At 38.5% G+C, this 13,050-nt stretch overlaps 1 protein-coding gene across 1 annotated transcript in view; it reads left to right on the forward strand.

The window, feature by feature from the left end:
- Nucleotides 1–13,050, forward strand: part of LOC126278495 (leucine-rich repeat-containing protein 9-like) — a 133,178-nt gene that overhangs the window by 46,578 nt on the left and 73,550 nt on the right. Inside the window, exon 3 of the mRNA XM_049978654.1 lies at nucleotides 3,544–3,780. The gene's annotated coding sequence lies outside the window, so the exon portion shown is untranslated. The remainder of the gene's footprint in view (nucleotides 1–3,543; nucleotides 3,781–13,050) is intronic.

Below are 13,050 nucleotides of genomic sequence, written 5' to 3' on the forward strand. Positions count from 1 at the left end.
TTCGTCAATCCAGATACATTGTAATCCAAGGCATCGTTAATCCAATTGTGTCATCAGTGTTCACACATAACACTGTTTATCACTGTTCTATTGTTCAGTTGCGTGTCAAATTTCACTCCTGAATACAAATAATTAAAATCACTTTCACTCAGTTTAACAGTGTTTTCCCGGCCAATTAGCACCATATGTGGGGTGGCGTGTGTAAAGTTTTTATTTCTATTGTATTGTTGTCTTTCTCAACACAGGCTCTCCAACTACAATGCTGGCAACCAGAGAGGGATTAGCAAAAATGTGATGCCTGTAATTAAAGTTCACTGTGCCTGATGGTGAAATAAAGTTATTTATCATTTCCAACAATATTTGAAATAGTTATACCATGCAATAAAATGAAGCAAGTAAATCTTTGAGCAGTGCAGATAAACACATGAACAATAGGCTGTGGTGAGGACATGACGGCACTGCAGATATTGAGATGGGGGAGGGGGGTGGGGGGGAGTGCTCTCTGAAGGGGACTGGTTTGTAAGCTGTTTTGTAATTAATGAGGAGGAACTGAATAGAATTGTAAAGAAAAGAAATATTTTGCACAGCTTTAAGGAAAAAAATGGGGTGGGGGGATCAGATGATAGGACTTATTTTGTGCTATAAAGGAATTGTCAGTTTAGTACTGAAGGGAAGTGAGGGGATCAAAAAATTGCAGAACAAGACCAAGAGGTGAGTACAGGAAGCAGCTTCAGGTGGATATGGATTGCATTAGTTATTCGGAAATGAAGAGGCTTGAATGGGGCAGATCTTCATTTTGAAGATGACAACAGTATGTTTCTTACTGCAGCAGCCCCTCCAAGATTTCAGCCCAGCCAGGCTGCCAATTTCCACTACAGGTGAGGATAGCTGATCTAGGTGTGCTCTCAGGACAACTTCTTGATTACCAAGAGGGCAGATGGTTCAGTAGGTTGTTCTCCAGTGCAACTCAAGAGTAACATGACAGTGCCGCATGGATGGTAGGCACTGGTGAACATTAAACATTGGGCTCTCTAACTACAATGTTGGCAACCACAGAGTGATTAGCAAAAATGTGATGCCTGTAATTAAAGTTCACTGTGCCTGATGGAGAAATAAAGTTATTTATCATTGAAGTTCATTACTCTGAGGATTTAGGATGTCTGGAATTCATAGAAAATTCAGTTTACTATAACAATATTCACTATATTCTTAATGATAAATCATAAAATTCCAGACAAATTATTACCCAAGCTATGCTACTATCAGCTATTGTACTGTCAGAGCTGTTCAGAGTCTATTGTGCAGATCCTATTATCCCTAGATAACTAAACTGTTCAATAATCGTTAGCGATGTAAATGTTCAAAGTGAATGCTCGCCAAACTTTGATGTTAATACTCATCAAACGCCACGCTAGTAATGCTAGAAGGTCTGTCCTGCACATGAAAATACAACATACGCAAACTGAGAATAAATCACTGGAGGCGTTCTGTAATTAACACTTTACCCCAATGCGGACTCATTGTTAAGTGCATACTGAGTTACGTAATGCAGCATCCAAGGCTGTTCCTTGCAACTGTACAAATGTGACATGGCTCCTGACACAGAGTGTGCACTGATATGAATCTAGAAGAGAACTGGGGCCTGGCTCTAGCTCGCAGCACTCTTATTTATATAGCCACAATGCGAACCGCCGAAGGTGCAGCCAGCAACATTTTCCTTTCTGACTAGCCACTTGGGCTAGTAAAGCACCACTTTAAGTAAATAAATAATTAATTGCTTCATTCACTGAAGGCCAATGAAGCTCTCAATTTAATTGTGCAATCAGTACACCTGATAAAATTCTGATATGGCTAGGTTAAACACTTTTGGTGAGAGAATTATTTAGTTGCACTGCACACAATATATGAGCTCTGAACCTGCCTTTTGGAGAGATGCTACAGCTATAGTATCTCCATTCTACATAAATCTAAACATCCTTTATCTAATCACTTACTTAATCTATCTTGCTTCTGAACTTTTAGGACACAAAAACAGAAAATCATGAATTTCAACCAAAATATTACTTTGTGAGATCCAGCATGCTCTTTCCATTAAATTACAATGAAAAAGAAATCTGAATTTAAATTTTGAACTTTCTAGCTCCTTCCTGTTACGCCGATGATTTTTACGTAAAACGTCCAAATTTCGAAAATGTTAAAGCTACTAAACTGAAACTTAACACATTATCATTTTAGCATCATTCCTGACATGCTATTAACTTTTCAGATTACTTACTTTACTTTTAAGGTACTGCGCAACATTCGTGACGTCATAGCTAGTTACATCGGCCTAGGCTGGCACACAATGGAAAGCAAATGAATTCTATATGGTGTGAGTAGGCTGCTTCCCTACAAGTGAACTGGTATAGAAATAATGTAAAAATAGTTCAATGAACTCACTACCAACCACTTAAGTGTGAATGCAGAGTGGTCATGTAGATGTAGGCGTAGATATATTGTGTGTCACAAAGTAAATAGAAATCCAATCTGCCTCTTGTTCCATCATTACATGTGAACTATTAGTGACTTACTTATTTCTGGTAATGTTTTCTTTGATATACAGAACAGAATGGAAGAGGTATTCACTTTTTGCTGGATATGGTTGTTTTTGACAGACCTTTACAATGAGCCTGATTACTACTTCTAGTTATTATGCTTAGATTTTATGCCTTAGATACCCAGAAAAAACCTACAGCTAAGAACTGAGTGTACGTAAGAATAGTATGTCACCACAAAACAATGCCTATTATAAACTGATGATGGGAGCCTACGAGCAAAACTTGCTGCTGATGACGTTATGACATTTATAATCAATAATCCCTATGATAAAACCATTAAATTAATTTATTTTATTTTTGTTTATTTATTTATTTATTTATTTCATGTTCCATAGATCCATATGGGAACATATTCCTGGATATAGAACGAGTCAGGTTTTTTTACAGATTATATACATTGATCTTATTAGATTAAAGAAACTGTGAAGTTTAGCATATACCCTTACATATTAGTTGAGATACAGGACATCTGAAAGACTATACAGTCATACATAAATTTGGGTGTTGTACTTAAGTGATAGAGGTGTCATATACAGACAGACATAAATTTGGGTATTGTATTAAGTTACACTGTACTTACAGAGTATGATTAATCAATTGTAGAGGTCACACAGTAAGGTTTAAGCACAAACAAGAGAGTCTATGCATTTTTGCTAAGAAATTCATCAATACTGTAACAAGATTCATCTAAAAGGAACTGCTTCACTACTGTAACAATATATAGTGGAGGTGGCAAAATCTGAGTGTTATAGCATGAATTCTGTGTCACTATACTCACTGTCTTCTGTAAGTATGTACTGGCCACTTTTCTTTGTATTTGTAATTTATCAGTTTTCTCAGCTGCATTTTATTTTTGTAGTATTTTCTTATATGACCTGAAAATACTGTGTTACATATATATTAATAAGACATATTTCTGAATTAATTTTAATTTAAATTATTTCAGATTGAGTTGCCAGGAGATGCACTACCATCAGTGTTAAGCATCGATCTTTCCAACAACAATATAACATGCCTTTCAGGGCTCCATGAATTACCACAACTTGAGACTCTTTGTCTTTCAGGAAATAAGGTATAACTAGATTTGCATCATTGACTGAATACATATCTTATATGGGGCCATCAAAAAGTTTCCATTTGAGTGCATTGCTGCAGCATATATGCAACCCATCATGACTCCAACGTGAGTATATATGCACTGGCATGTAGGCGAGGGGTTAGTGTGGCCTTTGAATGGATAGTTTTTGATCACTTCTTATATTACAATCACTATTAACATTAAACACAGTGTGGTATGGACTGATTTATCCCTTTCTAAACAATGGATTGAATTATGGGGCCCCACTTTAAATCTCTCCTCAAGGAGACCAATCACCAGAAAGCAGAAGCTTTTAGTCAACATCAGATGTACCAAAAAAGAAAGAGACCTTGCTAGCTTTTGGAATAATTTTTCTGTGCCCATACATGGCATTGGCTGGAAGTACATTTCAGCACTTGGACTATGTGGGTTGGGGGTTGTTATGGAGGGTTGGTTGAGGGGAAGAGAATAAGGAAGTGGGGAGAGAGGCTGAGGTGGATGGCTAGTGGTTCAGAGGAAGGCTGCTGATTTGCTGGTTAGGGATGTGGGAGGGAGGGGTGTCAGGTGCTCACGCTAGGCACATAATACATGTGTGTTGGAGCCAGTGGTGAGAGGCACATGGGCAAAGTGACTTGGGGATATGAAATGGGAGGGGTGACAGAATGGAGGAGGAGGAAACTGTTGGGAGTAGGATGTGGGGGCAGTGATTACTGGAGACTGAGGCCAGGACAGTTATAGAAGCAAAGGATTTGTTGCAAGGATAACTCCCGTCTATGCAGATGTACTTCCTCTTGAGCCCATGCATTCACCCTCGCCATCTGAAAGAAGATGTGTGGTATGACATTTTACTTCCTTGTATTCATGTTGCAAATCAAAGTAACTTAGAAAATTATAAACATTTTCCTTATTTAGTTGCAATTTAAACAATGTAAGTTTAGACTGGAATTCATAATTCCTTCTGAACATAAATTCAAATTATTTAAGTGGTATGTGAAATGTATTAGAAGTACTAATTATGATAAAAAATGAGTCCTTTAGTTTATTTTCAAATTCTGTAGTATCTTCTATTACTTCTTTATTTAAAAACTTGAAAACATTGTGGGTGCTTGGGGGTGTGGGGTTGGGGGGGGGGGGGGAGGGGGTTGGAGGAGGGGGGTTGGGGGGGGGGGAGAAGAAGAAGGAGAGCCAAATGTTTTCCTGTTCTCTGCCAACAAATTTCAGAGTGAAGAAATGAAATACTATCTGAGTCAACTTCTTCCAAAAATTTATTAAGTTTTGAATGAGATAGTGATAGATTTCCTCCATATGTTGCATTAGTAATTTTCATTCCATCTTTTATTACAGACAGCATTCTGACACTTTTCAAACATAATGCTTCCTGATTGATGACTAAATGGAATATTAAACAATTGATTCAGTTCATTTTAATGGATTGATAAACCCTTTTTCACTACTGACCATGGCAGGTGCAGCATAGGGACAAACTGCAGAACATTTTTGAGAACCACCAATTTTCTCAACACTATTTCCAACAATATTTGAAATAGTTATTCCATGCAATAAAATGAAGCAAGTAAATCTTTGAGCAGTGCAGACAAACACATGAACAATAGTCTGTGGTGAGGACATGACGGCACTGCAGATATTGAGATGGGGGAGGGGGGGGGGGGGGGAGTGCTCCCTGAAGGGGACTGGTTTGTAAGCTGTTTTGTAATTAATGAGGAGGAACTGAATAGAATTGTAAAGAAAAGAAATATTTTGCACAGCTTTAAGGAAAAAAATGGGGTGGGGGGATCAGATGATAGGACTTATTTTGTGCTATAAAGGAATTGTCAGTTTAGTATTGAAGGGAAGTGAGGGGATCAAAAAATTGCAGAACAAGACCAAGAGGTGAGTACAGGAAGCAGCTTCAGGTGGATATGGATTGCATTAGTTATTCGGAAATGAAGAGGCTTGAGTGGGGCAGATCTTCATTTTGAAGATGACAACAGAATGTTTCTTACTGCAGCAGCCCCTCCAAGATTTCAGCCCAGCCAGGCTGCCAATTTCCACTACAGGTGAGGATGGCTAATCTAGGTGTGCTCTCAGGACAACTTCTTGATTACCAAGAGGGCAGATGGTTCAGTAGGTTGTTCTCCAGTGCAACTCAAGAGTAACATGAGAGTGCCGCATGGATGGTAGGCACTGGTGAACGTTAAACATCAGGATGGCTTCAGTTCAAGATGATGGATATATTTTTCACCAAAAGCTGTTGGAATAGCATCCATCCAATGTTGGAAATAGGTAACCATTTTTATTATTCTATGTTGGTATTTACAGAGGTGGCAATGGCTTAATATAAGGAGAGGTTCATCAAGGCAGCAGGGACTGGAGTCAAAGCAGTGGTTGTCACAAGCCCATCATTAATAGGTAGACTTTGTTGTCTCCTCTCTGGCTTGTAGAATGCCAGGAACTGTTTGTTACACAGTGCTGCTATTTACTGTGCAATGTTGTCACACTGCTGATTTGTGACAGTTGCATTACCCTTGTTACTTGGCCTTTCTTGATGCAATGGTGTGTTTCAGTAATCAGTTCAGCATACACCAGTGCCCTCTCCCCTTTCAGGATTTCAAACATTAATTATTTTAAGATATATTGTAAAGAATGCATTCATTTCTCTAGGAATGTGATGGCTATTCTGTAGTGTGTGAGTACTACTTTGTTCTAGTAGATTTGGCCACTTGTCATTTTCTAGTATGTCTTGAGGTTTGTATTTGGAATATGGCAGTTCATAGTCTGAATTGTAATGTTGCAGTTCTGCAATTTTCTGTTGCACCACATGGTACAAGTGGAAGAAGAGTGGGAGGGGTACATTTCTAACTGGTCACAGGAAAATATTGCAAATGACAATTTGAGAAGTGTTACATTCAAAGTAAATTTCCTTATATGGAAGATAAATTATCAAACAATGGAAAATCCAGGATGGAATGTAACAATACCAAAGAAGGAAAGTTGATACTCACCATATAGCAGAGATGCTGAGTTGTGATAGGCACAACAAAAAGATTCACACAGTTGTAGCTTTCGGCCATTAAGACCTTTGTCAGCAGTAGACACACACACACACACACACACACACACACACACACACACACACATCTTCAGTCTCACAGAGCTGAAACCACACTGCGAGCAGCATCAACAGTGCATGAGTGGTGACTGGGTGGGGGTAAGGAGGAGGCTGGGGCAGGGAGGGGGAGGGATAGTATGGTGGGAGTAGTGGACAGTGAAGTGTTGCAGTTTAGATGGAGGGCAGGAGAGAAGCTGCGGAGGGGGGAGGGGGTAAGTAGAGGAAAGGAGAGAAATTAAAAGACTGGGTGTGGCAGTGAAATGATGGCTGTGTAGTGCTGGAATGGGAACAGGGAGGGGGCTGGGTAGTTGAGGACAGTGACTAACAAAGGTTGAGGCCAGGAGGGTTACGGGAACATAGGGTGTATTGCAGGGAGAGTTCCCACCTGTGCAATTCAGAAAAGCTGGTGTTGGTGGGAAGGATCCATATGGCACTGGCTGTGAAGCAGTCATTGAGATGAGGGATATCATGTTTGGCAGTGTGCTCTGCAACAGGGTGGCCACAGTTTGTTGGTGGCCATTCATATGGTCAGACAGATTGTTGGTTGTCATGCCTACATAGAATGAAGCACAGTGGGTGCAACTTAGCTTGTAAATCATATGATTGGTTTCACAGGTAGTCCAGCCTTTAATGGGATAGGTGATATTAGCAACAGAACTGGAGTAGTTGGTAGTAGTAGGATGTATGGGACAGGTCTTTCATCTACGTCTATTACAGGGTATGAGCCATGAGGTAAGGGATTGGTAGCAGGGGTTATGTAAGGATGGACGAGTATATTGTGTAGATTCGGTGGTCGGCGGAACACCACAGTAGGAGGGGTGGGAAGGATAGTGGGCAGGACATTTCTCATTTCAGGACACGACAAAAAGTAATGGAAACCGTGGCGGAGAATGTAATTCAGTTGCTCCAGTCCCGAATGGTACTGAGTTATGGTGGGAATGCTCCTCTGTGGCTGGACTGTGGGACTTTGGGAGGTGGTGGGAGACTGGAAAAATGAGGTGTGGGAGATTTGTTTCTGTACAAGGATGGGAGGATAATTAGGGTCAGTGAAGGCTTTAGTGAGACCCTCAGTATATTTTGAGAGGGCCTGCTCATCACTGTAGATGCGATGACCAGAGGTGGCTAGGCTGTATGAAAGGGACTCCTGGGGTATGGAATGGTTGGCAGCTGTGGAAGTGGAGGTATTGCTTATGGTTAGTAGGTTTGATATGGATGGAGGTACTGAGGTGGAGGTCAATATCTGGGAAGGTGACTTGTTGGGTTGAGTAGGACCAGGCGAAGCAAATGGGGGAGAAGTTGTTGAGGTTCTGATGGAAAGTGAATAAGGTGTCTTCATCTTCAATCCAGATAGCAAAGATGTCATCAACGAATTTGAACCAGGTGAGGGGTTTAGGATTCTGGGTTTTTAGGAAGGATTCTTCTAGATGATCCATGAATAGGTTAGCATACAATGGTGCCATGCGGGTGCCCATAGCCATACCACAGATTTGTTTGTAGGTGATGCCTTCAAAGGAGAAGTAATTGTGGGTGAGGATCAGTTGGTCATGGAGACTAGGAAGGAGATTCTTGGACTGAAACCCATAGGGCGGCTGGAAAGGTAGTCTTCAATAGCCTTAAGGCCATGAGCATTAGGAATGTTAGTGTACAGGGAGGTGGCATCAATAGTGTCGAGCAGGGCACCTTATGGTAAAGGGGCAGGAACTGTGGAGAGTCAGTTGAGGAAATGGTTGGTATATTTTATATAGGAGGATAGGTTCTGGGTAATAGGTTGAGGGTGTTGGTCTACGAGAGCAGAGATTCTCTCAGTGGGGGCACAGTAACCGGCCACAATGGGGCATCCTGGGTGGTTGGGTTTATGGACTTTAGGAAGCATGAAGAAGGTTGGAGTGGCGGCAGTGGTAAACTATGTTACATGTGAGAATGTATGATGAATTTCTTAAATAGTGGAGCAGTTGAGTCTCATTCAAAACTTAACACTTTGAGGACCAGCTATTTAGAAAAATTCTTGCCTGGAAGACCAGCCATTTATGCCATTACTTAAAATTTTTACTGACACATTTGTGTTTTATACATCTTAAAATGTAACACATGCTAAAAAAGACCAAGCTTCAAGTTTAGTTTATCATTTTCATTTTAGGTCTTTCATAGCAGATGGTAGATTTTAGTTATTGGTAGAATACTGGGTAAGAGCAATCGCAGTACAGAAGAGACTGCTTACAAATCACTTATGCAACCAGTTCCAGAATATTGCTCAAATGTGTGGGACCCATACCAGTTAGAACTAACAGGGGATATTGAACCTATACAGAGAAGGATTGTGTGAATGGTCACAGGTTTGTTTAATCCATGGGAGAGTGTTACAGAGATACAACAATCTGAACTGGAAGACTCTTGAAGACAGATGTAAACTATACCAAGAAAGACTATTAACAAAGTTTCAAGAATCACCTTTAACTGATTACTACAAACCCCTACACATTACTCACATAGGGATCATGAGGATAAGATTAGGATATTACTGTATGCACAGAGGCATTCAAAAAGTCATTCATCCCATGCTCCATATTTGAATGGAACAGGAAGAACCCTAATAACTGGTAGAATAGGACGTACATTCTGACATGCATCTTGTAGTAAAATGTGGCGAAAAATGTTTTTGTTAAGTTTGGGATGTGTGTCATTGTTTAACACAAGAAAAACAACGTACAGTACACCATGTTTTACCACTCATATTTTCTGCCAATTATATATGTATCTTGTGTAATCCAGGGTGCTGCTTCTTGATGCTACCATAGGTTCATTTAGACATTACTGCATCATCACATGGAATTTATGTAATAGTTTAAATAAGTTTCAGTGCTTCATGTTTACAATAGATTTTATTTCGCACACTAAATGTTTGGCGGCGAACGTAAAACTTACAAAGTCTGACTACATGCTGTTGATACAATATTATGTGTAAGACTGAAGTATGGTGGTATACAAATTACCTCTATTTATATGGTTTTAAACAATTACTGTCATTATTACATACTGAATTTTGCATTTATACAATTAAAGTTTTTACATATGTCTTCCCAAATTACACAGAAATTAATGTGGAATAAAAGTGAATAATTTCATACAAAGACAGGAAAGAATCTGTTCCTATTAAGACTACAGATTACATGTTTTAGCATTGCAATAATATATCTCATTAATTTGCATTTATTATCTAACTTAAAGAAAAATCAAGCTATCATTTACAGGTTAACAGAATGATTAGTTTCATTGAATGATAGACATCGAAGCAACTAATTAATTTTTGTAGAGTAACCCCAAGTGGTTGTTGTATTACAATCCTATGTTGGTTTTCAGGGTAAAGATTTAGATGTAGATGCAATTACAGTGTTAAAAAAAAGTATCCTCCAAATAAAGTGTGTGTTGATTTCTTGAGCAATTTCACATTCAACTGGCATTTCTATGGAACAGACAAAGTACTCGATAGAAGATTTATTCAGCCAGGTATTCCAAGAAACATTTGGTGCACAGCAGTGAAATTTATGATCACTCTTGTCATAAATATTAAGCTGCTGCAATTGAAGCTGTGCTCTTAGGATTCTCCCTAAACATATCCTCATGAAAAAACATTAAAACGTTTATGATGACCAATATAATATATGAAAGCTTAACTTTCTTGTAACTATACTGTATGTATGTTAATTTAAACCATTAATTTCCCCTGTTTGTGTTTTATGCTACTTAACAGTGATGTTTCTACTGGCTGATTGCATCATGTGTCCTATGCCCTGAAAGTCTAGTGTCATTGGCTGGTAAGCTCATGTGAAATGAGCTATGATTGACACATGTACATCACAGAGTGCAGTCTGGATATTAACACTTCAGGAACTACTATGCTTTATTTGGTGTAGTTCATATTTATACTTTCATAATATGAAGATATTTCCAAAACACGTTATTTGTGCTGGGTTTCATTTCTTTAAGTGCTAGGAAGTTCTATGCCAGTGTATATAGCTTTTAAAATGGAATGGATTGAAAAGTTGTGCAGATATGAAGGAAAGTATATTGTCACTTAACAAGGAAAAATGTACTTTCACCCATGGTATACTGTACTTTATCCACAAACAAAGTTGATGCTCGATGCGGTGGCTGCTGGTAGCAACCGTAAATGCATTTCCCATGTACAGTATCTCCCATCAGACACAGCACACTTTGTTTGTGCATTTAATTTTTTCACCTGGGGTATAACTGGGAAAGCTGGGAATTTTTTCCCTTGTCTGTGTATGCACCCTGTTACTGCTTTTCAACTGAATTGGGGCCTTACACGAAATAGATCATTTTGGTGGCAGTGGACAAGCAGTTTATTGTTTGTTATATATTTTTACAAGCTTCTTGAATGTTGTGAGTAATACAGATTGCTTCAGTTTGTGACTGTTTTGCTTTAAAATTCATCTTGTGGGTTTTTGAAATTTTTTAGCCTCACGCCATTTCTACATCTACATCAATACTCTGAAAATCACGTTTAAGCTCCTGGCAGAGAGTTCGTTGAACCATCTTCGCAATTCTCTGTTATTCCAATCTTGTATAGCGTGTGGAAAGAATGAACATCTATGTCATTCTGTGTGAGCTCTGATTTCCCTTATGTTATTATGATGATTGTTTCTCCCTATGTACATCAGCATCAACAAAATATTTTTGCATTCGGAAGAGAAAGCTGGTGATAGAAATTTTGTGAGACGATTCCACTGCAGTGAAAAATATCTTTGTTTTAATTATGTACATTCCAAATCCTGTATAGTTTCAGTGACACTCTCATCCGTATTTCATGATAATACAAAATATGCTGTCTTTCTTTGAACTTTTTTGATGTACTCTGTCAATCCTGTCTGATAAAAATCCCACACTGCACAACAGTATTCTAAAAGAGCAGGATCAAGCATAGTGTAGGAATTCTCTTTAAGAGATCTGTTACATTTTCTATGTGTCATCCCAATAAAAGACAGTCATTGGTTAGCCTTCCCCACAACATTTTATATGTGTTTCTTTCAATTTAAGTTGTTTGTAATTGTAATTGCTAGGTATTTAGTTGAATTTACGACCTTTAGATTTAGCTGATTTATCATGTAATCAAAGTTTAATGGATTCCTTTTTTCATTATTTAGGGTCAATTGCCAATTTCTGCACCATACGGATATCTTTTCTAAATTGTTTCGCAATTTGTTTTCCTCTTCTGATGACTTTACTAGTCGATAAATGACAGCATTATTCTGCAAACAATCTAAGACAGGTGCTCAAATTGTCTCCCAAATTGTTTATATAGATAAGGTACAGCAATGGGCTATAACACTACCTTGAGGAATGTCAGAAATCGCTTCTGTTTTACTCAATGCCTTTCTGTCAATTACTACAAACTATGACCTCTCTGACAGGAAATCCTGAATCAAGTCACATAACTGAGATGATATTCCATAAGCACGCAATTTCACTACAAGTCGCTTGTGTGGTACAGTGTCAAAAGCCTTCCAGAAATCCAGAAATATGGAATCAATGTGAAATCCCTTGTCAATAGCACTCAGAATTTCATGTGAGTAAAGAGCTAATTCTGTTTCACAAGAACAATGTTTTGTAAATCTGTGTTGACTGTGTGTCAAAAGACTGTTTTCTTCAAGATAATTCATAATGTTCAAACACAATACGTGTCCAAAGTCCTCCTCCACATTGACGATCGATGTTAATTATATGGGCCTGTGATTTTGTGGATTATTCCTATTACCCTTCTTGAATATTAGTGTCACCTGTGCATCTTTCCAGTCTTTGGATAGATGTCATTTGTCAAATGAACAGTTGTATGTGATTACATCAGCATTTGAATTCTGGAATATTTACTTCATCTTGTTTGGTGAATGAATTTCAGAAGAATGTGTTTAGTAACTCTGCTTTGGCAGCACTGTCTTCAATAGTATCTACATTGCTATCACACAGTGAAGGCATTGATTATGTCTTGCTGCTAGCATACTTCACATACAACCAGAATCTCTTTGGATTTTCTTCCACATTTTGAGACAATGTTTTGTTGTGGAAATCTGTGCTGAATTTTGAGCTTCTGTAAAAGAGCAGCGATCTTGGAGATTTTGTATCTGTTTAAGTTTTTCATGTTTTTCTTGTTGCTTCTGCAACAGTGTTCTGACCCGTATCAAGGAGGATCAGCTCTGTCGTTTCTTAATTTATTTGGTATAAATCTCTCAAGTGCTGCTGACACTGTTTCT

The sequence above is a fragment of the Schistocerca gregaria genome, chromosome 6 (assembly GCF_023897955.1).
Source record: "Schistocerca gregaria isolate iqSchGreg1 chromosome 6, iqSchGreg1.2, whole genome shotgun sequence".
Classification (NCBI taxonomy): Eukaryota; Metazoa; Arthropoda; class Insecta; order Orthoptera; family Acrididae; genus Schistocerca; species Schistocerca gregaria.